Raw genomic sequence first — 27,245 nt, forward strand, 5'->3', positions numbered from 1 at the left:
AACATCTCTCACCCTGTACTCTCACAGCTTTCATTTTGCACCGAAGTCGCATCAATCCCCATGCACTGAAGCACTTTCACCCTGCACTCAGACACTTATCAACCTTCATTCTTGCACGGAGAGTACACACACCATTCTCTCTACACTCATTACTCTGCTCCACCACCTCTGAACTTATTATTAACCCCCCCCCCCCCTCAGGCGGAACCTAATGCATTTGCCATTGCTTGGATTTTCAGTTTCATTGCCTCTTGATATATTCATGGGTGTGGTGGTGGAACCCAGTTCGAGTCTTGGGTCTCAACTGCCTCTCCTTTGGCAACGCCACTGATCAAGTGATTTATCTGCCATCTTTCATCCTGTAAACTGTGCCCAAATTCACCTGGGGGACATGCAGGAGTGCATGGTTTACTGCACAAATTAGAATTGCCATCAATATTTTGGTATCACAGATAGTGCCACTGTCCAGGGTTTGCGTGTCATCGGGCCATAGAAGCTCCCCTCTCAGACCCGCAGGTTTATGGGCGCTCTCTAGACACCAGTGCACTGTTCCAGCTGGTTTCCAGTTTCCATGTCTAGAAATCAATGAAAAGTTTGGCAAAGTTTAGGTATTGCTTTCGGGGGCTCTGCTGCCCTCTCGCTCTTTGACACAGGTTAGAAGCTTGGATGGCAAATGGCCTTTAAAGAAAGGACCTGGCTCGTTTCTCATGTGTCTGTGGGGGTCGGAATGGCCCACAGGGCGACCAGGCAGTGCAGGAGGGCTGGTGACATGTCAGTGTGGGGGACAGTTTTTGGGCTGTTTTGGGGCCTGCTTCCTGGTTCGCCTGGTCGGTTTTTACTGAGCATTCCTCTGATAACCAGAAATGTTACATGCAGCAAGCTCAAAGCCATGCTGTCTTCAATCCCTGCCAAAACACTTATACAGCTGTCCTTACAAAGTCAGAACTGCCCACTTTGCTGAAAATGGGACCCATGTTTGCAAACTCTCTAATGTGGCCACTTTGAGTGTTGTGCCGGGACTCCTTTCTGTTTCAGGTCGAGCCTGCTCGCTGGCTCAGAGTCGGAATGCCTGCATTCGCGGTCTGTTCGGGGCACTGGAATGGAGATTCTTTTTACGAACAGCTGAAAGCATGTACAAGCCACAGGCCTGCGTTTACTGTGTGTACCGGCCACATCTCATCTAGTCTTGGCACACGAGGCCCAGACACATAGGAAGGAGTCCGAAAGGATATTCATTCTAAAGGAGTCCCTCGGGCAGTTTAATGCAAGCGCTCTAGGGGGGAGGGTTCAAGGATACATCAGCTAAAAGCACTCGGGGAATGTCCCCTCGGCTGATAATGCTAATGCACCTATTTATAAAAACGAATAAAGGTGCAAATGCAATATCATCGAATAGAACTAGAAACTGTTATTAAGTATTCAATGCGGTTATTTTCCAAAGGCATACCCTACAGAGAGCTGAGCGTGAAAAGAAAAGGCAGGTAAACGCAGGGACTGTCAAACCGCGTGATGATGGTCCCTGGACGGAGTAAAAGGGCCGTTCAACAGAGTTAATGACCAGCAGGGCGGCGCCCTCGCAGCAGGCTCGAAAACACATGCCAGGTAGGTCTTTGTTGAATAGTTTCCAGAAAGACCAGATATGCCATGAGGCAAAGTAGCATTTCCATTTTGAAAGCACAGGATTTAAAGAAAAGTAAAAGGGTCATAAATTATTTTGACATAGCGCTTCTAAGCGCTGTAAGTGGTTAGCACAAAATATGAATCAAATTAAGTAACCTTAGTAACATTTGGACTCCTGGCCCACAGGGCATGTTGGTCACTAGCAAAGGTGACCTCAACAAGGGAGTAGCCAGAAACTAAAAATGCTCCCCTTGTTTGATCAAACATCTAATGACGAGTGACCGGAGCAAGAATGACTGGCTCATTCATTGCTTTTCTTGACACTTACACTTACCATCTACGAATGAATCCTACAGCTTAGCTTCAACTTTCATATTTCTATCACTTAATTCACACGTCCTTTCATTCGCTCACGATTCATTCATCCACTAAGCAGTCTGCGCTTGTATCTAGACCCACACTCCTCCGGCCACCTCACTCTGACATCTGTCCATCTATCAGCATGCTCTCCTTCCAAGGACCATCCCTGGGCACACACTGGATCTTTCCACCCACCCATGTATCCTTTCACTTAATCCATACTTCTACACAGCCATTCATGCGTTCATCCTTCCAAGGACCATTCTGGGCACACACTGGATCTTTCCACCCACCTATGTATCCTTTCACACTTCTATACAGCCAGGCGCGCAACACCCATTGGACTCACGCTTCATCCATACTTCTATACAGCCATTCAACCTTTCAGTACTAAAGTGTTCCGCCTTCTCTCCTTCCAAGGACCATTCCTGGACACACACTGGATCTTTCCACCCACCCATGTATCCTTTCACTTAATCCATACTTCTACACAGCCATTCATGCGTTCCTCCTTCCAAGGACCATTCTGGGCACACACTGGATCTTTCCACCCACCTATGTATCCTTTCACACTTCTATACAGCCAGGCGCGCAACACCCATTGGACTCACGCTTCATCCATACTTCTATACAGCCATTCAACCTTTCAGTACTAAAGTGTTCCGCCTTCTCTCCTTCCAAGGACCATTCCTGGGCACACACTGGATCTTTCCACCCACCCATGTATCCTTTCACTTAATCCATACTTCTACACAGCCATTCATGCGTTCATCCTTCCAAGGACCATCCCTGGGCACACACTGGATCTTTCCACCCACCCATGTATCCTTTCACTTAATCCATACTTCTACACAGCCATTCATGCGTTCATCCTTCCAAGGACCATTCTGGGCACACACTGGATCTTTCCACCCACCTATGTATCCTTTCACACTTCTATACAGCCAGGCGCGCAACACCCATTGGACTCACGCTTCATCCATACTTCTATACAGCCATTCAACCTTTCAGTACTAAAGTGTTCCGCCTTCTCTCCTTCCAAGGACCATTCCTGGGCACACACTGGATCTTTCCACCCACGTATCCTTTCACTTAATCCATACTTCTACACAGCCATTCATGCGTTCATCCTTCCAAGGACCATCCCTGGGCACACACTGGATCTTTCCACCCACCCATGTATCCTTTCACTTAATCCATACTTCTACACAGCCATTCATGCGTTCATCCTTCCAAGGACCATTCTGGGCACACACTGGATCTTTCCACCCACCTATGTATCCTTTCACACTTCTATACAGCCAGGCGCGCAACACCCATTGGACTCACGCTTCATCCATACTTCTATACAGCCATTCAACCTTTCAGTACTAAAGTGTTCCGCCTTCTCTCCTTCCAAGGACCATTCCTGGGCACACACTGGATCTTTCCACCCACCCATGTATCCTTTCACTTAATCCATACTTCTACACAGCCATTCATGCGTTCATCCTTCCAAGGACCATCCCTGGGCACACACTGGATCTTTCCACCCACCCATGTATCCTTTCACTTAATCCATACTTCTACACAGCCATTCATGCGTTCATCCTTCCAAGGACCATTCTGGGCACACACTGGATCTTTCCACCCACCTATGTATCCTTTCACACTTCTATACAGCCAGGCGCGCAACACCCATTGGACTCACGCTTCATCCATACTTCTATACAGCCATTCAACCTTTCAGTACTAAAGTGTTCAGCCTTCTCTCCTTCCAAGGACCATCCTGCGCAGACACTGGTTCTTTCCACCCACGTATCCTTTTTGTTCCATCCATACTTCTATACAGCCATTCATGCATTCATCCTCAGAACTAAAGCGTTCCGCCTTCGGTCATTCCACCTTACATCCACCCAACATTGCAGCCTTTCCTTCCCTGCGCCTGAACCCCTTTTCACCTTTCCTCCCTCCCATATTTCAGCCCTTCCTTTCGCTATTTCCACCTGCCTCTTGTGCTTTCCAACTACCTCCTCCTTTTCACTTCCTACCTCCCAAACAGGATTTATTTTTCCATACGATCAATCATTTCTTCCATGCCCCCCCCCCCCCTAATCTCTGCCCCCTTTTCGTGGTGTCCATTACGAATTGCGTATTTATATAGCGCTTACACGACCCGAAGGTATTGGAACGTTTTACATAGCACCGTATTTACATTACACATTCAGGCACGGTGAGATTAAGTGATTTGCCCAGAATCACAGGATGTGGACGCGACCTCGAGGCTCGAACCCTGGTTTCCTGCACCAGAGGCGGCAGCGCAGCCGGACCACATCCTCTCCCCGCATGAAACTTGATTAACGATGCCCTTCGACTGCACCAATGCTGACGTTTTTTCTTGCGTATTTTAAAGAAGGGAACAACATGAGACTTCTGGGCGCTGTGTCACTGAGGCATGAACAGTACTCCATCAAAGGCGCTACTTACGGATGAGACAACTCCGTGCAGAAATTCTAGGCGCTATGTCACTGAGGCATGACCATGCCACCCTCAGAGGCGCTACTGAGCAATGAAACCAAACCCGAGCGCTGCACAGCCTCCACCTATGTAGACTGCCTCATTTGCATAATGAATGGCAGGTGGGTCACTTTGGACAAGGCGGGCAGTTTGAATTTTTTTAGGTGCTTCTGTTGGCTGTGCGTTCATATCTTCACTTCCTGCACTGAAGGATTGTGGGTTGTTTGTGGCTTTAAAAGCAGCAGGCGTGGCAGCTTTCGCGAGTTAGTTGGTTGTTGGAAACGGTGAGTGCAGTTGGGTTTATTTTTTATGTATAATGTAACGGGACTTTTTTTTAATATATATATATATAGTGTTTCAGGCGCTTTTTCTGTTGTGACTACGTGCTTGTTTTGACATGAGAATAATTTAACAAAATTAGTTTCTGGTTAAGCTTTTGGAAGACTTTAACTATTTTGTTTGTTTATAAACAAAACGTGTATTGTGACAGTAGACTTTTTTTCTTTCGCAAAAAACGAAGTGTTAAGAGTAGTTTGTTTTAACGTTCAAAATGTTAATACAATCACTTAATATGCTGGGAGTCTTTCCTACACGTTTTTGAGCTCGTTGTTACTTTGCAGGGGAGGCATGTAAGTTTTCCAAATTACTGATGGGTATAAAACCAACAAAAAGGTGCGATGGCTAAGCTGATTTTTTGAGTTCTAATCTATGCCCCTGCTTTTGAGTCTATATAGTGTGATTCAATTTATTTTAGGGAATATCCGTGCAATTGTTAATGCTCAATTTGCAGAAATGCTTAACATGTCGTTTCTTTGTTTAGAAATAAATCTGGGTCCAAAGTTTTGGTTCTTAAGAGCGCAGCTGGTTTTCTGGAAGTTAGGGGGTGCCATATACCAAGGCTGTGTAGTGTTTATTGGGCTATTAGACATCGTTAATTCACTTCGAGACACTACTTGACTTTGTTACTCTAGTGTGCTTTATTCATCTTTGCTTTCATCCCTTGTCACTGCTGCTCTAGCTTTCTCTTCCTCTGTTACCCCTTTTTTGTTTCTCTTTGCATCAGTTAGCTGAGGAAATCTAAGTGCCAGTCTCTAAAAATGAGTGGTGTTTTGTGAAACCTACATTCATTATGACTCAAATAAATCACTGGTCATTGTGAAGTATGAATAAGTTATTCATGTAGGCTTAAAGCAGTATTCTACATGTATATGCTTGTTGGGAGTTAAATAGAAAATGAATAAAAAAAGTGAGAACTTGATCAAAATGAAATTTAAGAATCCAATAGTAAGCTGGTGCCAGAAGTTAAGGTTTCACCCAAAGCTCTTTTCTGTCTGTCCAAGAGCTAGCATGAAAATATTCTCGAGTAAAACCAATATTCGTACATGAAGGAACTTTGGGTCAGCTGTTTTCATGCTTTGGTCTCTTTAACTCGTCATTCATTTTGCTTGTGCCTACTAAAGCACGCAGCATGGGATCCTCCTCTTAGGACTGTGGCGTTTTCACTGCGAGTGACTGCTTTTTGCCTAATTACTGGTGCACAACTGTATTAGATGTCTACAGACATTGCACGGATTGTTCAAAAATACTTTAAGTATTTCTTTCTAGTCTTTCCATTATTTAGTATTCCAATATTTTTCCTTAAGTCCTTTTTTGCTGACTTAAACTTTCTTCAGGTTACAGTAAGTTAAACCCTAGGTACCTTTACTTTGCTCAAATACGAATCTTGTATCCTGGTGAAGTGCACTTAAATGATTTCTATGCTTGTAAGTCCTCATAAAAAAATGTAGCAACAGTTTCTTGACATTAGATCAGTCTGATTTGCTAATGCTTGTTTAACAGTAGTTAAATATAAGTAGTCAAATTGTTTCAGTATAAAAAATACATATACAAGACAAAGATGAGGGTATTAGCTAAATTGCAGACTTGTAATAAAGACCGGGTGAGGGGGCAAGGGGAATGAGATGGCACGTTAAGTGGGATAAACACCCCTGCAGTTAGAGACATGTAGCAGGCCCTGTTTAAAGTTCATTCGTTTTACAGTGCACTAAAAACATGGGGACAGAAAAATGAACAAAGTTTTAAGAGGCTACTGATTTCAGCATGTCTCTTCCTGAATACAAGCACACACAGAGCCCATTGTTCTAAATGGACTTAAATCCCTTGTGCCACCCGCCGCCTGTGTTGTAACCTGGCTGCTAAAGCTTCCAGGACACAGCATTCTTATCTGATGCATGTGCTGGACTCTAGCACTTCACAGGCCGTTCAAAGCTTTTCAAAAGTAAATGAGGTTGTTTATTTTAGGCTTTGCCTGCACAACACTTTTCCTGTAAAATCTATTGAATTTAATATAGCTTAAAAGGGGCTTCTCTGATCAGTTCACAAGGCTAAAGTACTCATCCACATCTGCTTTAGTAGGTGGAACATTTTTCTTACATTAAGGCTGCGCAACATGTAAAGTTTACAGATACTTCCTCTTACTGCATGCATTTACGATGCTGATCTTCTACTAAATCTATTCACACTGCTTAAGCCCCATTCACTGTCCAGACTTCAGGGACTGTTAAACTACGATAAGATCTCTTCCCAGGGAAAAGGCCGACCGCTTCGAACAGTATGTGGGAATGCTTGCTTTTTTATTACTTTGTTGTGTAAAGCAGATGCTTTAGCCTTAGAACGTTTGTGGCATTTCCTATTCATGAATCAGTACCTTTCTTTGCACTTTGTAGGCATTATTGGATCGTTTTTAGCACTATACAGGCAGTCACAATTGCAGTTAAAAGGGGCTTGATTTAAATGTTGCAGCAGGTGCAGTGGCACCAGGGCAAAATTGTCATAACTCCACTAAACACCAAATATTGCTATTTTACTACTAAACAGGCATTTATTATTTTGTCATTTATTCTTAGTCAAGACTGGGTTGACTATGTATACATATTTGCCCACCTAAAGAATTAATGAGCAAAAATGATGGGAGTAATTGCAATAGTGAATGATAGGATGAACAAGCATGCACCTAGGGAAATTGGAGAAATCAATTGCATACACTCAAACGCATACACTGAAAGAATAACACATGGTATGCACATATGAAAAGCATTGGAGAACAGACCACAAATAAATGTTGTGTGCTAATTAATACCTCATTCAATAGCCGCCCCAATTCTATACTCTACAAGAGGTAGATCCAACCATTACTCTGAAACATTTGCTTGCCTGTAGAGTAGTAGGTCAAATACAGCGCTATTTAGTCCAAGCAGCACACAGATTAACAAACACCTCTGCATATGGAACGAGTAACAGTTTAACTAAAATTATAAGGGACAAAACTATAATACGTGAAGAACTAGAAGAGATGGGAAGAAGAGGACAGGTAATAGGAAGTTATAAAAGACATGAATTCCTGAAAGATGATGCAGCAAGGAAAGCCAGCATCCATATATTTAATGTAGTAATTAGACATTCCTGAAACTCCCCAATATGGGTGTGGAATCAGACCAACAATGCTAATAAAGGTATCCAATTACTCATAGGAGGGTTGCAGTTACAATCATAATTTCTTGCCAAGCAAGGTCTCTGTGGAAGGAGGGGATAAACAGTACACACAAATGGGTGTAGGCCTATTTGGAACTCGTATACCTTTAGTTACAGCACTGTTTTTGATTGAATCTTTTTATTGGTATTTGGTAGGAGGAACTAAGAATAAAGAGGGGCAACAAACACAGATGTTGAGGGCTCAACAAGAGAACCTGTAAAGGCAAGAGAGCAGGAAATGGATTAAGACAGGATGAAGTTGAGATGAGGGGACCAAAGTAATTCAATGCCGAGAACATGGGGTGGAGGGTATAAATCTCCAACAAAACTCACCCCAGACATGGTAGCACTACTGGAAAAAGGTTTGGGTTTTGTCCTAATGAGTGGTATGTCTGAACTTAAAGTGGATCTTTTCAAATTTATAAGGGGATTAAAACTGAATTGTTTATAGTAATAATCCTGTACATAATAAACCAGAGTAAATATTCCATCTTCTATAGTGTCTGACACTGACACATTGAGTATACAGGATATACATGCCTCTCAATTACTGTTGTCCATTACAGAGTCAAAAGAAGCTCCCAGTAACATGGCCAGACTATTAGAGGACTTGAACATTGACACCGAATGCACAATCGCGAGCAGTTTGAAAAATAAATCAAAATGGACTCTGGTCCTACGGGGTGGTAACACAATAGATACCTTAAACAAACCGTTTTTTGAGGATCTGGGAAAGCAGTCGGAAACACCTAATTCACAAACACAGATTCTAAGACAATCTGAACAAGAGGGAACATTCAGCACTCAAACTAGAATCAGACACTGATCCTGATTAGAGAAGCAGAAAAGGAAGGGAACATTGTCATTATGAATAATGACTATGATCTAGAGCAGAGGTCTTTAAACTTTTTGTAGGTTGAGCCCCTCCAGCTGAATTTTTTTAATGTACGGCCCCCCACCACACGAGAAATTTCTGTAAGACTGCCACACGCATATTCTGGGCATATCCAGCAAATAATGTTCAATGTAATAAGTGTTTAGTAAACAGCAGGTTTGTGAGTGGGTGTAATGAAATGACAGGCTTATTGCACAGCTCAAAACACCACTTTCCAAGATAAAATGTGCGCACATTGTTTTTACCAGGATGCTTTGTTTTACACATGACATAGATTGATAATAACACCACCAACATAAATGTGAGTTGTGCCTGTTTTTCAGAGCCGGTCAATCTGTGGATGGATTTTTGCTGCTGCCATCCTCAGGTTGTGCTCCACGTCCAGTCTTGAACGGTACGTAGTCTTTAATATCGCAAGTGCTGAGAACCCAATCTCACAAATAGGATGAGCTGAAAGGCAAGAGTTTTGATAGCAGTTTCTCCCAAAACTGAATATTCTGCGGAAATTTTCAGCCAAGACAGGGACTGTAAGGGACAGTGTCAGATTTTTCAAGCACTCCCTAGTTCAGAGCTGGTACACAAGAAACAAATCTTCTCTAGAAATCATTAACAAATGTTTTAGGCAGCATTATAATGGGATAATTGCTCAGCAACCAGTTATGGATCCGATGACTGTTTAAAGTCTACAGAGGGCACTGAATGAACACCTAATTGACAATTCCTTAGTGGTACGATAAGTTGCTTGCCTGAAGCAGTGGGGGTTTAGGACACGTCCGGCTTATGTTTAAAAAAAATAGAAGTAATAATAAATTAATGTCTATTTTACTTCAGAGTAATGTCTGACAAACTTTGTGATGGCATGGACATGTTGGGGAATTTGGGTGCCCCAGGCCGAAACTTATTTGGGGGCCCCTGTTCAGTACAGCTTTGAGTTTAAATGATTTACTTTCAGCTCTGCCATACCCTGTTTAGCTAGGCTACTAACGGTGTACAGGTACTATAGTCTAAATTCTAAAAGTGTTTAAAACTAATATTCAGAGATAGTGATGTTTTCACTGTTGTAACAAAGCAGCAGCCCACTAATTTTACAGTGAATAATATCTGATATCCTCCCAATTCTCATATGTGAGGACCTGCTTGGATCTAACTTATTTATGGTTAAATTTTTTATGGTTGTTGCATGAAACAAACACCTTTCTCTGCATTTTTGTAATAGACTCCCTCACATTAAACAGAAATTAAACAAAACGGTATTTGCAAGAATCTGTTTAGGAATTGTTCCAGGCCATCAGGGCAAAAACAGAACTGTATCAAGGGGCCCCTGGAAGGCTAGATTGCAGTGCATTTAGAGGTCTCATTTTGTAATTTAGGAGGAAAACCTTGATGGGGCACAACATGCCCATACTTGTGTACAGGGGTGAGTGAGGTGATCATATGAATTTGAGTGCGCTTTTTAGTGCAGTGGGACAAATGAATGTATGGTTAGGGGTGGGCTTATTTGAGTGAGATTGCAGATTGAGCAGTGAGGGGGACAGGTGTGTGAAGTATCACACGAGTGCAGGTTGAGTAGTGACTGCAGGGTGAGGTACAGGGTAAGCAGCACAAGTGCATTGTGAGTGCAGAGTGATCACTGTGTGGGTAAGTGGGTGAATGGTGTGAGTGTATCAGATCAGTGTGAGTGCAGGGTGAGGGTTAAAGTGAAGGGCGAGAATGAGGAGTGAGTTGTCTGAATGCAAGGTGCAATCCCAGACACTTGAAGTAACTCAGCATGTTATTGGTAGCAGCATAGGGTTTCAAATGTGTTAAACTATTGCTATTATGGCAGTAACCAGGGATCAGGGTGGAGGAAAGAAATAATGTGCTGATCCCTCAACAAACTTCCAGTCTTATGATTAGGGTTGCCAGCTCATTATTTTGATGTCACAGACAGTATAAAAATAATCAGTCACCTAAAGCTGTATTTTCAGCACTTGTCTGTGCATACTTTGAACAGCAAATATAAATATAAATAACTTAATTGTTTTCTAGAGCTGCTTGAATGATCCATGACTGATAATGAAAGGGAACAAAGACAGAAGTCGCATTAAAAATAAATTCATACTTTATAACCATATGTAGTGTCAAGACAAGCAATTTGCAGGCAGTTGAAACACGTGGCTGGCTGGCATTTTGCGCGCCTGCCTGTAATTTTAAAAAACTTTCAGGGACGTTTGAAGGATTTTGGGGGTCCTGGGCCAAATGTATTTTGGGGGCCCCTGTTCGGACCAGATTTGATTTTATGATCCAGTCTCAGGTTTTTCATGCTTTCTTTGGTCAAATACTAAATGTGTACATCTGATATTCAGGGATAGTGATGTGTTTTCAGTATATAACACAACTGCAGTTCACTAATACTGCAAATCTCTCACCCTCCCGTTTCTCATATGCGAAGTCCTGTATTGATCTAAACTTTTCATATGGATGTTGCATGACGCATATACACGTTTTGTCTGCAAAATGTCTAATGCTTACACCTTAAAAATGAATGATAGAAAAACGCTATTTACAACATTGTGTTAAAAAAATTCAAGGTCACGAGGGCAAGACTTTAGAACAGAGCTGGCTCTTTCAGCCCCCCCCCAACTCCTTTGTAAGGCTGGGGCCCTGGGCCAGAGCCCACTTTGCACATTCCTTAAAACGTCTCTGGAAACTGTCTCCTTTCTTGGAAAAGCTAACTCTCCCAGGAGGGGGTTAATTCATAGAGCTGAAATGCTTCATCTGCAATGGAAGGCAAGGGGTCTCTTCTGCTATATGAACGTGAATGAACAGGACTGTCTGTTCGTTTGCTTTCGGTTTTAGCATAGGAGACATCCTGCCTCCCACTGCAGCTGAAGCATTTCCGTTCTATGAATTAACCCCCTGCTGGGATAGTTAGCAAGACAAAAGCCATATCAATTTTCCCCTCCCTCCCCCCTCCAACCATACCAGAGTTCTTAGAGTGGAGTGCACCCCCCAGAGATGGTGTCGTGCCCCTCCAGGGGGGCGTGCCCCACAGATTGAAGAACTCTGATCTAGAGGCAATGACACAATTGAATGACACTACCTGTTATGAAAAACTGAAGTTGAATCCCATGTGGTCACTCACAAGTAAAATCAATGCCAGTCTTAAGGAATGGCATGAAAATGGCCTTCTTGATGATGTTGAATACGTGTATTTAAAGGTGGTTAGACCAACATTCCCATGCCTCTATACACTGTCCAAAATACACAAGCATATACCCTTCCCACCAGGGAGACCGATTGTGCCCATCATTGTGGTCTGACAAAGATTAGCCCAGTATGTGGACTTCTTCCTTCAACCAATATTACGGAACCTTCTCTTTTATCAGGAACACCAAGCACATCCTAAGTCTAGTTGCTGATTTACCATGGGAAGAAGGAATGATCCTGGCCAAATTGTATGTAGTTTCACTATACACAAGTATCAAATCTAACTTGGAACTGAAAGCAATGGAATGATATCTCAACATGAGATTGGCCTCAGTGGCAGCACACTGAAATGTTCTTGACTATAGTGGATATGATACTTGGCAATAACATCTTCCTTTTAGAGGGACAATGGTATGGACAGACACAAGGGGTGGCCATGGGATCCAGATTCTCTCCATCCTTTGCAAACCTGTTCATGGGATGACTAGAAGATGAATGGATTTTGGGCCCAAAAGTGGGCAAATGGAACGACTCGATCATAAATTGGGGCTGTGACAGATTGTCTAATGGTATGGTCGGGGACCTCTGCAAAGCTCATACAATTTTGTTAATTCTTAAATACAAACACCATGGACATTAAATTCACTTACCAGTACAGTAACACTAACATAGTCTTTTTAGATGTGGAACTCTGTGATGCATAACAAATTAGAGTAGACGACATCGAAAACGTACTGCATGTAATTCCTTATTGCATGCAACAAGTGCACATCCCACTCACTAGATTCAGGCTAATCCATTTGGAGAATTCATAAGACCTGAAAGAAATTGCAGCGAGGAAGGTGATTTCAGTTCTTGTGTAGAAAGCATGAAAACAAGCTTAGCAAGGGGCTACAACAAACAATTGAGAAGGCTGAACATAGAATCCTGCGCAAAGACATGACACTTTCAAAGAGATCGGCAACAAAAAAATCAAAAAACAGAAATTAGACTTGTAACTGACTATAATGGTTTGACAAACACTAATGAAAAGTATGAACAAACATTGGGGAATACCCAGGGCGGACATTTTATCAAAGGCAGGACATTAAAATCATTGAGTCCGAGCGTCCCTCAAGACACAGAACAAATTGGCTCACACAACTCATTGTGATTCCACAAATGTGGCTCATGTGGGGTTTGCAGATGGACAATAGACAAAAAAAGAGTTCAGAGGACACGACAAGACCTACATATTCGGACACAACAAATTGCAATTCCAAATTTGTTGTCTACATTATTGAACTCAAATGCAAACGTATGTAGGGAGCATAATCTGGGCCCTGAGGTAAGGAATACGGGAACACATAAGAGCCTTAAAACGGGACGCAAGATATCCCACGGCAATGCATGCCATAGTGAGGCACAGGGACAACAATTTACTTTCTAATGGATCGATATACTAGCGTAAAACCCTAGGGGTGGTAATCGAGAACTAAAATTAAGACGCACAGAGGTACTGTGGATAATGCGTCTTAAATCTGAACGGGGGTCTTAATATGGACCACAAATTACAGTATTTCCTAGACTAGGGGCTAAGCTTTCTTTAGAGACCAGGGGACAGGATTTTGGCAACAGACAGGTGTATGAAATTGCAAATGAACATAATGAATGTGCCCTAAATGTATCAAGGACTGCATGGATTGAAGATTGCATTGCAATGCTCTCCTTACACAAACTTGGATGGCTGGAAATGGAGGTATCTTGCCAAAATAATTGCCCAAAAAATTAATGGAATACTGCAAATCAACAGTTACACTAAATTTAAAACTCACTAATAGGGGTGGACAAATATGGAGGGAAACGTGTGAATTGGTAACATGTAGCCGCTGCAATATGGACCAAGCTTACTATTGAATAGACAATTGAGATATATGTGGTGCTTGATGCACGTGAATGTAGCAGAAATAGACATGGAAGAGATTAGGATATGGGTGTACAATACAGGCTGTCATGTGCCATGATGAAGGTGAGCGGTCCTGTCAATGAAGAAGAGAGCTAGAAGTTGCAAATAAGGTCACACTTCTGCTTCTGGGGAATAGAAAACTACACTGTCGCGGGAGAATACAAACACAGGAGCGTACTCGCTTACAGGTATGTGCCAGAAGTGGGTTTTGAAGCCATGATCAAAGTTAGGCGTACACTTGGAGTATTAGTAAAACTAAACCTTTGTCATTTGAATACTTGGAATTGCAGGATTTTAAATTAAAGTATTGGGCACTGCAGTACGAGGCACCACTCTCCAGAGGTATATCTAACACAACACTAATGGGATATATTAGCAAAAGATTTTGACAGTCATACACCATATCACGTGAAGAATGGGTTTCCACCTTATGAAGTAGGTTGCGATCTCTCCTCGCTATGTCTGTATCATCCAAATAAGGTACTGCGCAGTGGTGAAATGTTTCTTCACCTCCCACTTCCCAAATGGGAATATGTCTCCCTCAGTTTCGATGGTACTGTACTGTTGCATGGAGCAAACTGGCATGTATCCTTGCTAAACATGTGCTATATTCCCCACTAACCTTCATACATTACCATCGATCTATCCCAGTCACGCATGAAACCGCTTGTAGACAGATGGTTCAGAAAATCTTGGCCACGATGTGGGGTGACCTATATGCTGAGGATACATTAACTACTGACCAACTATTTACAAAAAAACTGCTGACACTAGTGCACCGGTTTCTCAACATCTGATAACGCCATGATGCCAAAGCTGCTGCCTCAGGCTTCCCATAGGAGCCACACACAATGGACTCATTGCACATGCTATTCAAGTCCACTTTCCTGAAACCTATTTTTGCCAGTTATATCATACTGCCCAGGGAAAGCTTGTGCTGGTTAGGACCCTGACCTGGGTACACCCCTTACAGATGAAGTGGCAGGATTGTTGTATGCAGATGGGACGTATTGCTTCCAGCAGCAGACTCCACCTGCATTACTAATTCTTACACAATTTATTACACACCTGTTCACTTGCATAAGTATAATCTGTGCAGGGATGACCACTGTCTACAATGCTGTTTGGAGGGAGCAGACTTCCTGCACCTCACCTGGACATGTTGCCAGATACCGACATATTGGCAGGAGGTATCCCATGCCCTTTCTATCATGATAGACAAACCGGTAAACCTCACCCCAATGATGGCACTGCTTGTAAATCTGGAGGATGTGGGGCCTTGCTTCCAGAAATGTTGCAAAAGAAGGAAACCATGCAGGTGGGTGAGGGGGAAAAGCACCGGAATATAAGGAAAGGCTTGATGACCTGATCTACTATAAAGATCATTTCACCATCTATGCCGAAATGCTCCCACCGAGCTCTCGGCCAGGAGACCTATGGGAACCCTTGCACAGTTATCTACTGTCCCAGGCATCTGAAGTGCATGGGGACTCCTCCCCGCCCCCTTCACCCTTGAGATTTGCTATGGTGGAGTGCTGTTTGGCAGGAGGAGGTGGAGGGGTGGGTGGGGCAGCTGGAGTGGTGTAAGGAAACTTGTGCTGTTAACTACTATGTTTCATAGGTGTGTTTTCTGGTTAATGTATGTCACCTAACATGCACATCGAGAACCAATAGGGGAAGTTCAAGATAGGACAGAGCCAATACAGAGGGTTGGAAAACAAGATATCGAGTAACCCGAAGAAGCCTCTCCTTCAACTGTTTGTCGCTCCTCCTTACGGGTTAATCTATTAACGTGTCCGTAGCTGACTCACAGGTGGCGAGATAGTATGTGTGTTTTGGAGGACAGTTGTGAAACAAGAGAATACGAGCAGAAGACAGCGAAGGCCAGAAGATAAGATCAAGTCAGAAGAGAATAGTGTGAACCAACAGATAGTTAAGACAGGGATCAGGGAAACCAGACAGGGATTAGTGTACTCAGCCAGTCCCTAACCAGCTTTGTAAACAGAGGCAGTAGGCTATTTTGACACGATATTGCAGGAAAGGCAGAAAAGACTTCGTCCGTCGTGCTGCCTGAGTGAGGGCATCACAAGATGACGGCGGTTTACAAAATGGTGGGTCAATACGATCGAGATCGAAAATCGAATTTCCTCAGACCCTACTTTTGCCAGAACTCTGGCAATAACATACGGACTAATGTTAATCTGAGTCGATGTCAATGGCCATGAGGTCATCAAGCTGCTGTTGCAACATCATTTTGATATTCTCTGTGACTTAGGGTTTGGGATGCACATAGTAGCACAAAGGTCACAAATGGCGGGACCACAGTGTATACAGAAACAACAAGAGAAAATGATAGCCAAAACCATTCCAAGGAATGTTAATACCTTCCAACCCCACTTGGACAGTAGTCCCCAAAACCACCCCAATAATGACCAATCTCCTTCGTCCTGATGAATCGACTCGGAGATTATGTGTAATTTAGAGATGGCCTGGTATACTGTCGGAGCGTCAGGTATATAAATACAGCAACTTGATTTGATCAATTTACAGACTCCACCACGATCTGCAAGACTAATATCTAAAGCAACTCGATTCTGTAATGTCGTAAGACGATCCGCCTGTAGTTCCGCTGTAATATTACTCAAAGCTCCTACAGTGATGTCTATGTTAGTCTCTACTACATGAACCAGTTGCTTCATATTCCTACTGTTTGCCATAGGACCCCAAAAAGGAAGAAATCCTTTTAGGAAGTCTCCTCCCTCTTGTCCTGCTGTCTTTGGAATCAATAATCCCTCTGCCATATCTGTTTTTATGAAAATTTGAAGAAGCAGTATATGTAGGGGGAAGAAGGAAAGCTATATAGCAGGTTCCAGAAAAACCAGTCAGTAACCATGTATAGGCTCTATCATGACAGATGAAATACGTGCCCTGAGATGGTACTAACGGCGGCGAATTCTGAGATGAATGGATGTACGTATGGGAGCAAAAGCTTTTTCTCTGCTCGATGTCAGCAGTCTGACCATTTATTTGCAAACAGAAATTGCCTTGATGAGGTATGGTCCAAATTGGTGGAGATTTTCCCTGTTTGACCTTATCACTAAGACTAGTGATATAATGGGTGACGTTCCAATCAGTATATGCTTTTCTCTCCTCAATAGAAATTTGACTATTTTCCATGATTTTAGCCATAGCTACCATTCCCTTTATTAATTAACTGACTGAAATCTGATCCACCAATATAAGAACTGACAGGTCGTTTAAATCGGCTTTAAGCATTAAAGAAAATTACAAAATAAGCCCAAGCAGAACCTTCATAAGAGAACGGAAGGACTAAATATGGCATCCCTTTTTCTGTGGCATGGGGCATTAGTCCACACACCCAACAGTTGGTTGTATTAATCACTAATTGGTGTTGATGTAATAACTGGATAAAAGTTATTGTAATATTCGGTTCTTCGAATCAGTTCAAGTGAGGAAGCTAGGGGATAGAAATGTGAATTGTGGGGGTGGGGGTCTGAGGGGAGTGGTCTGCCAGCAGGCAGCAGTGGTAGGTCTTGAGGACGGGTGGTGATTAGGGTGGGTGAGATAGTGTATAGGTGGTGAGTTGTGGGGAGGAAGAGCTGTCAGAAGTGAGTGAGGAGAAAAGGGTGGGCTGTGAAGGGAGTGGGAGCTGTGTGGGCAGGGTTAGCTATGGGTGAGGAGTGGGAGGGTGTGAGGTGCAGAGGGATTTTGTCGGCAAGGCTACCAGTGAGGTGGTCTGTGGTGTGCACAAGGATGCCGGCAGTCAGTCAGACAGGGGGGTGTACGGGCTTCCCTGGGAGGGGTGAGCTGTCAGTGACAGCGGAGAGTTACAGGAGTTAGGGAAGGACTTGAGTTCAGGGTACAGGTGCTGTCTTTGGTACCTGTTAGATTGAAGTGAAGAAAACTGGTGCACTGCCTGACAGTGGACAGGATCGCTGAGGGCATTTGCCCCGGAAGGTGATTGCCCTATCCTGAAAGAAGAAAGTTTTCCCTTGAAACTGGGCCGTGATTTCGGAGTTGTGCAGCTCCACCGTGGGAACAAGAGCCTGCTTGTGAGGCTTAAAACAGACACAGAGAAGACTCCCCTCTGGCTGGTTGTGCAGTGTCTTTAATTTCCCGAGGGCTTCTTTTTTGTTAAAAATGTACCCCTTTAGTCCCATTTTTGAGGAGGAGCAGCCCTTTGCGGCTCCTCGTCCTAATTCTCATGGCCCTGTGTGGTCCTCCTGGTCCCCTGGAGCCAGGATAGTTTTTGTAGTATGTCTGACTGCTTTAATATTTGTATTAGGAATAATGTTTGTTCTGTGAGAATTTCATCTGAGCAGTTGACAAATGTTACTTTACCCTTTCCTTGATTATAATGATTGATACTCTAGCCCTCATAAAAAGAACACTGGAAAAGTCTGTTGAAAATGTTTTTCACATAGAATTGGACTAGATGGTTCTAGGATTTGCTTTGTGCTTAGGGTTGAAAATATTGGTAGTTCTTTTTGTGATAAGTCAATACTCTCCTGCTATCTGAATAACCCAATGCTCTGTTCCCTTTGTACTCCTGCTTATACCTTATATATGTCCGCTTAGTAATTAGAATGAGAAATGCCCACCTAGCATTGGAATAGGATATTGATGAATTTATGAAAATTAATGTGCTGAATATTTTCTATGTTCCTACTGGATCATGGGAATGTCTTTAGCTCATGCTAAAAGGACCATCTGTTAAAGATTGCAGGGATCTGTTAGCATGAGCTGAAAGCCGTTGTGTACTAGGCAGCCATTTTAGTTAGCTATGTGCTAGCCATTTACTTTCTCTGTTCTAGAACCTCGCACATGCTCAGAAGGGCCTAGCTAGTAGAATACACCTGCTCCTAGTATGGAACTGTCAGGCTGTTCTAACTGTCAGCAACTCATTACTCTTCCTGCTTGTTGACTGCATTTTCTGTATGACCATTTCTGTGTAACACTTCTCATGTGTACTTGTACCGCTTTCTTTTGAGCCCCTGTGTGGGTATACAAGGCCCCTGTACTCCTTAGAATGCCTCCTACAGTGACTTGATGGTACTGTGACGCAATCTCCCTCATGTGAGGTTTAATAAATGCATTGTTTTTATATTACAGCTTCTGTGCCAATCTCTTTTTTGTTCCTTTAAAAGGACCAGGTGTATCAGTAAAACCCCTGAGAAGGTTTTGATTTCTTCAATTGGAGCTAAACGTGGACCTCCTCAGAGAAGTGGCTATCCAAGGGAGTGGTCTTGATGGGAGACAGGAATCTACTGAGGACAGGACTCTAGTAAGAAGGTACCCTGCACAGATTCGGTCTCTGCAGCCCAGTATATTTCTGGTCTTCTTGATTTGACTCCTCCAAATGTTTACCACTCCTGAACCTTTTTGGCATGAGTATTCTAAAAATGACCGTTAGGTCACTCAGAACTTGGCATTGAGAGGTTGGAGATTTGAAAACTTGAACGGCACACTTTGAGATACGTGCTACTTTGTGTATAATATTGTATGTGCTGCAATCTTGGCATGCCTGTTCTTAGCACACATCGTAGAATGTGTTGCTTTCTTGGAGGTACCATTATGGAACTTGTATGAAATCAGCTGGCTCCCCTAGAGGGGATAACTAACTAGGATTAGGTATAAAAACCTATTTCTTCCTCGGTGACTGGTACCCCATGGAACTAAATATGTACATAAAAAGGATCCTGGTGTGTGCACTTAATAACATTCATAAGTGGTGATATGAAGAGCGTTTTTTTTCTTGGTGTTCTGCCAGCCAAATCTAGTGAATATGACTTACAACTAGTATTTACAAATGGTGTGGTTTAAGTACAGTCTGTGGGCTGTCTTTTGTTTCTGTCCTAAGTGTAATCTGTGGGTTAAATGTGTGTTTAAATGTCTGTGGTTTGCCATTAGTCTATGCACTTAGTAACATCCATAAGTGGTGATTTGCAGAGCGATTTTTGGTGTTCTGCCAGCGATATTGGCGAATTTTGTGTATTTTGGTTCTTGAAAATGGAACAGTATTTTGGGCTGTTTGTGAACTACTTTTGAGAGCTTTTCTTGTAAATATGATTTGCAATTAATATTTACAAATGGTTTGGTTTCAGTACAGTCTGTGGGCTCTTTTGTTTCAGTCCTAAATGTTGATTTGTGGGTTAAATGTGTTTACAGGTCTGTGGTTTGTCATTGGTGGTACTTGTGTGAGTAAGAAGCGATTGCGCTCTTTGTGTAAGAATGGCTAGCCTTAAGCGCTCCTGTTTTCTGAGTGTATGACCCCTTTCTGAAAATGTATGGAATGAGCTCAATGTGTTTTTTGTCATCATTCTGTTATGCAAAATATCATTAAAATAAAATATATTTTAAAATAATCCAGCAATGAATTATGTAATATATGCTAAATAGCTGCACGCTATCATTAAAATTGACCGAGTAAGACACTACATGTGTGCAAATTGCCACAATGCTAAAGATAACATTAGAATTCACAATCAATAGAAATAAAATAGGCCTCATGGAAAGGAAGAAAAAACGAAATTGTTGGATTTACAATAATTTGGACTAAGATACAAAATGTCACAGCATTTAGCCTTGTGTATTGGGTATTAAAAGGCATTCACATTATGAGTGAGTTGGTGGTTATTGAACTAAACACACATTGCAGAACGATAGATTTGTGCTGGCTTGAAAGGCGTGAATTTGATGCCTGTGGATCACTAGCAACAGCTGTCAGCACATGGCTATTTCTGACTGCAGGCTACAGAGTGGAAAATGCTGAGTCATCTAGATTTTAAGTCAGTGTAAAACTGGTATTACGGCCTGCATTAGACTGCTGTTTTAAGTTAGAAATACAGTTTCATTATTTTAGATAACAGAGAAAAAATAAGGGATTTTTACATAAGCACATCTGTGGTTTTGCTGTTAAATAATTTGTCCTTTGAAAAATGGTGCGGACTTTCATGTTTGAAGTAAGGCTTCTGTGCTTAGCATTATAAATGAATGTGTTAGGAAAGGCATGACGCTTGCTTTTCATATGTGCAATCATAAAGGTTGGAGTTATTAAAAAAATAAGGGGAATTTTGATTATATAATATTTTTTATGAAAGCAAAGTGCATTAAATTCGTTTTTTAATCTTTATAATGCCTAATACTGTGAACTCCTAGCATTACAATTGAATTTAAGCAGTGTTTTACAAGCAATAGGGCGAACCAATATGGAAAATATCACTTCACCTAGGCGTACAAAACTCATTTTTATAACGGTGTTACCTTATAGATTTCTGATGCCCCCATCTCTGGGATATGTAGAGGAGACTCTGGGGATGACTAATATGCCAAATTGTAGGATATTCATTTTTAAGTGCCCCAAACACCAAAGTCGAAATTGGGCAAAATTCTCCTTTTAAAAGCAGTTCTGCAACGTAGAGCAGCTTTCAAGCTGCTTTTAGGCTTCAGTAAATGCACACATTTAAGTATAACACAAGTAGCTGACTTCTATACTGCTAGACAAGTACTACGCACATTGCTTACAAATATAAATAAATATAAAAACCCAGCAGAAGTTATTCTTACCTCAATTACTGGAAAACAGAAATAACGGGACTGCCTTTCATCTGACTCTTCATAGTGACTTTGATTTGAAAAACCGCATGGAACGCCTTGCACACAAAATAGGACAGCTGGTAAAGGGTTAAAGGTAGTTCTACATTATAAGCCTAGCGGGGCTCAGAGCAAGGTTTGCTTTGACATTTCCTCCTTTGAAACTATTTGAAAGACGAGATGACGGGGCAGGGAGAAGTTTTGCGTACTGTTTTTTGGCAAAAAGTTTTTGTGCACTCTCATGAACAGAGAAATATAATGGTATATGTGAACTCTGATTAAGAGAATGGCTCCGCCATTTATATAGCACTAATGCTTTTAGGGCGGAGTTAAGGAGGCAATGGGGTTTAGTTTGAATTCATGTGCCCTCATGTTACACTTGTACATTTGCTAAAGGAATTGGTGGTGGTTTATTGTTTTTTAGCTAGCTCAATGTGCTATTTACCTCCTACAAGTGTTTGTACTCAGCTGCCACAGATGGAACTAGTGTCCACAGAAGTAAAACGTGTTTCAGGTTTTCCTATTGTCGAAATGGGGGAAGGAGACTAGCTCCTCTACAAATTAAGGGTAGGCAAATTAATTTCCTCTTTTTCTTACTTTTTTAACCTGTCTGAATTGTCTAAAACAGCCATGAGATATTTAATTGGCTATTTAGTAATACTGTTTTACAAATTGGCATTAATAAAAGGAATACATTTGCTATGTTACTACCCATCCGGTCTGAAATTATGAAAGGATGAGTAGTCTAGATTGCTGTTCTTATTTGATCTTTAAGGGGAACTAGATGTGGGTAGTTTTTGTTCTAAACATCTCAGGTGATAACACCATTGTTCTCATGCTACATACAGTTTTGCAAGGGTGTTGCTAGTCTTTTATTAGCTAGTCTGTGTAAATAAACTGACAGTCCTTACTAGAGCTGATGTTGCATAGTTTGGATCGTGCAAAGTAGAATGCAGAAAAGACGCCCATGTGATCCTTGGCAAACATTTTTGAGGAAAATATTGTTTTATAGGAGTTTGTTTGTTGCAACATGTTCTGCTGGAGAAATTTATGTACCCACTATATTGAAGTTTTTAGTTTATGTAATAAGAATCCCTGTTTAGCAGTTTTAGATTTTCCTGCTGCACCTATAACATGAGTGCATGGTCTTAAGCGTACAATGTAGGTGCTTTTATTAAGAGAAATCATTTTAGAAGTGTCTGTAGTCCTGCACAAGTAATGCACAGTGAGTGTAGAACATCTCCTTTTTTCTTGAGGGTCTTCAGATGAATAATATAGGAATACACAGATGTAAGGATTTGGAGTATGTCTGTATTGATTTTCTCTTTTCCTCAGAAGTTAGTAAATGAACACAGACTTTCTTAGCTGCTTCAAATAGTGTAATAGGTCCAGGGTTTTTTACTCTCAGATAGAAGTGGTTCTTGGGTGCCTTGCTAATATATGGGGCGCACCAGGACTAGGAAGTATTCTGAGAATATCCTCTGATAGATTATTTGTATGCCTTGTCTAAAGACCTTTTCTTCTGTCCACCAATAGATATTTGCTGCCTTACAACCATTGCCAGAGGGGCCTGGACATCGGATCCAGCCTGAGGAGTCGGCACCAGTCCAGCTTGAAGCCAAGGTGAAGGTAACCAGCACAGGCGTTGCTGGCAACTAGAACCTCAGTGAAGGTAGAAGGCCGGAATTACTGGGATGTGAAGTGTGTACCCCTGCCACTGTCTTGGGCGAAAGACGGGGTCACAAATCTGAAAGGAGAAATCGTGGCTCAAGTTTTTGATGCCCAGCTGAGTCACAGACCGACCAGAATGGCAAGGAAGTTTTTGCTTGAGGTGACCCCCTTTGAAACAAGGGTTGCTTCAAGTACTTGAGCATCACGCTCCTGAATGCTGGCTGTAAAGTCTGCACCTTTGTTGATCAAGAGATACCTGGGCACACTGGATACAATCTGTGGCCCCAACGAAAGAGCAGTGTGCCAGGAGAGCAATACAGAAGTTAGGGAAGGACTTGAGTTCAGGGTACATGTGATGTGTCTTTGGTGCCTGTTAGATTGAAGTGAAGAAAACTGGTGCACCGCCTCAGACACTGGACAGGATCGCTAAGGGCATTTGCCCCGGAAGGTGATTGCCCTATCCTGAAAGAAGAAACTTTCCCCTTGAAACTGGGCCGTGATTCCTGAGTTGCGAGTTGTGCACCTCCACCGTGGAAACAAGAGCCTGCCTGTGAGGCTCAAATGGACACAGGGAGAAGGCTCTCCTCAGGCTGGTTGTACAGTGGCTTCAATTTCCAAAGGACTTCTTCTTTATTGTTAAAAATGTACCTCTTTAGACATCCCATTTTTGAGGAGCAGCCCTTTGCAGCTCCTCGCCCGAATTCTCATGGCCCTGTGTTGTCTACTCCTTAGAATGCCTCCTACAGTGACTTGAGGGTACTGTGACGCAATCTCCCTCATGTGAGGTTTAATAAATGCATTGTTTTTATATTACAGCTTCTGTGCCAATCTCTCCTTTGTTGGTTTAAAAGGACCAGGTGTATCCGTGAAACCCCTGAGAAGGTTTTGATTTCTTCACTAATGCCTATACTAATAGTAGGACTGTTTAATATTTCTGTGTTTATATTTGAGCTGTATATATTTCTTCCACTAAAGACATGATGCCTATCAATAAAAATTTAACAAAGGACATGGAGTTAGTGGAAATAATGAATGACTACTACATGTAAACACTGCAACACACTAGAGGGACAAAAAAGACAGGATACATCTGAGGATGAAACTTTAGAATCCGAATTGAATGTGAAACCAAATTGTGGCGATTAGCATCATCAAAGGGGAGGGAAATAGATCAACATTTGAAAAGCCACTTGTCAATTGGGTTAGAATTGCTCTTTAGAATGTATTTTAAATGCTGCGGAAATGTTTACAACACGAAATAACTTGCAGGCAAAACCTAAATGCATAATGTGTGAAACCTTAGCTTATAAACTGTGTATAATGCATTAGTACGCCCATGTTGACTTTAAAATGTTACTCAAATATTTACTAATAAATGTTTGAGAATTTTTGTACCAGGCAACCATTCCTTAACATGTATTTTTAATAAGGCCCAAAGCCTCTCGACTCTTGCTCATAGCTTCAGAAGTAAACATTTTTTTGCAACTGCTTAGCATTAGTGATTGATTTAGAAATATGCTGACCCCAACCTCATGTTTATTCAGCTTCTTACCCTATATTAGATCATTCACTAGAGTACAATAAGCTTACTAAGTGCATGAGGATTTAGAGACTTCATGAAGGCTGCTTACAAATAATATTGATAGTTGTTTTCATATTACTGACTTAACTTTGTCTACACATCGCTTATAGTGCACCTTTTATCTTGGGTAAGAGTTCTCATGAGAACTGTCCCTCATGTAACAAGTGCAATAGCAAAATTGTACCAAATATGACAACGTGAGTGCAGGCTGTGGGAATCGGAAGATGAGACCTCATACGATCAACACCACCGAAAGGACAATTCCAATTGGAGATTACTTGAAGACTCCATCAAAATTGTTACAATAGCATGAATATTGAGTGTTTCTACCCAATCGGCTTCACATTCCCATTCCGACCCCATCTTTTACTTTCCTTACCATATTCTTGCAGTCCTGCGGCTGGATAGTTTCATGACCCGAGACTTTTCTTTATGGAGGGCTGTTGACATATTTCAGATTTTGGAGACTAATGCTACTACAGAGTTTGTTCTATTATATACAGTTAGTATTGCACTATAGGGAACTTTGCCGAGTTTCCAGAACTACTCTTATGAGAGTTTAATCGCTCTTGCTCTTTTCCAAACAACTCTTTGAGTTCCATTTAGATTAGGTTATTAGTTAGTTTATTGAGGTTCATTATGGAACACTGTTACTTTTAGTATGCTGACTTCTAACTATTCTTATTATTTCTGTAAACAAACTAAACTTAATAAAGATAATTAGAGACGCTAACCTTAAATAAAGGCTTCGAAACTTCAACAAACTCATCATTGACTCTTCATTAAAATTCTAAGTGATATTTTGACGTTTTTGGAACAGCTCTAATTTGCCTACGGTAGAAAGGGTCCATTGACGTTTCCGGAGCCACAAGGATTCTCCATCTCGATTATAAGCGGGTGTATAGAACTTGAACAATCTTGGTGCGTCCTTAGGCCCCCAGTTTCTGGTAGAAGATTGATTGGTTATAAATTTTAAAATCATAAAAGTGCACAAATACGAAATACAATGAAGAATCTGGTAAAAATAAAACCGACCACACCCGGCACTAACAGTGGATTAAAATATATGTACCAAGCCGACCACTGGCTTCGAGTCACATAAATGCTACAACAATAGAAACAAATCCTAAAGGGCCTTGTGGGAAGTACAGTTAAGTTGAACTGGCTGGTTAGTCGAAACTGGATGCAAGTCTGACGGCGGATTTTAAAAATTCAGGTACATAAAACAGTACTACCTGTCAGCATTTGTAAATAAACAAAAGCTGGGCGTACTTGAATAAATTAGCTCTTTTCAATATTGGAATTATAAAAGAGTTTCATAAACTACAAAACATCATAAAATGGATCATGTCCTGTGGAGACTATCATCGTAGCCACAGGACATCAAAGTTTGGCCCTTGGTACAGCCCCTAGGATGAGCAAGGAGGTGGAAAAGGTCTAACCAGAACCTCGAGCAGCAATCTGTCCTGCGAATTTGAGTCCCAGTAAGTAAGGCTCTGCTGAACTAGTAGTTTTTAACATAAATCGGCGTACACTAGGCTTTAGGAGCTCCCTCTTTTCCCTTGCCACTACCCCCTGCTCCATTAGGCTCGCCTTTATGGGGTTCAGATCTGTTGGTTATCCGATCCGGGGTAGTAAAAAGATCATGTCTCCCCACGCCTGTTAAGGTCTCTTAAATATAGTTCAACCATGGTATTTGTGGCGTGGTCAAGGGCCATTCAATCATTTAGGATGAGTTTGTTTAAGAGACACATGGTGCTATATAGATTTAATACAGCATCCACAGGTTTTTTCCCCAATCTGGTTGAAAAGTTAAACATGGCTGCGATTTGTCTGGAAAGATCATTCCTCTTACTGGTAAGTTGAGGCCCCATTTTACTTTCTCATCCAGTAAAACTAAATAAAAGAACACTTGGTCTTAGCATGATAGATGACCCTACTATAAAGGTCTATGGCCTACTTGGACGGGCCCTTGTATAATAAAAGCCTTAGAGGAGTTAACCGCAATATCCTGCTCCCCATAAACTCCACAAAGGAGTTAATTAACCTTTGTAGCCCCGTTCTGTACTGGCCATCAGGACGGCGTTTTCTGCATTCAGCAAGACTGGAAGACCATGCCGTCCTGCCTGTGGGAACTCCGCCCTGGTCTCTAGGAGGGTATTCTCTAGGCCATTGATGTATACATTGAATAAGAAAGGGGCTAGGATACAATCCTGTCTTACCCCTCTAGGGAACAAGCGTGAGGCCTTCATGCCTCCAGAGTAACTCACAGCCGCCCTGGTGTCTTGATGAAGATCCCGTAGGAAAAGAACTTTCCTTATCTGCAACAAGGAGAGCATGGT

General features: G+C 42.0%; 1 long non-coding RNA gene across 1 annotated transcript; it reads left to right on the forward strand.

The window, feature by feature from the left end:
- The first annotated feature begins 4,729 nt into the window (after positions 1-4,729).
- On the forward strand, positions 4,730-25,667 carry LOC146780372 (uncharacterized). Its single transcript, XR_014972062.1, has 4 exons — positions 4,730-4,760; positions 9,226-9,296; positions 19,170-19,349; positions 23,187-25,667. It is a non-coding gene; the product is annotated as an uncharacterized LOC146780372 (long non-coding RNA).
- The last annotated feature ends 1,578 nt before the right edge of the window (positions 25,668-27,245 follow it).

Source organism: Triturus cristatus, chromosome 12 (assembly GCF_964204655.1).
Source record: "Triturus cristatus chromosome 12, aTriCri1.1, whole genome shotgun sequence".
Taxonomy (NCBI): domain Eukaryota; kingdom Metazoa; phylum Chordata; class Amphibia; order Caudata; family Salamandridae; genus Triturus; species Triturus cristatus.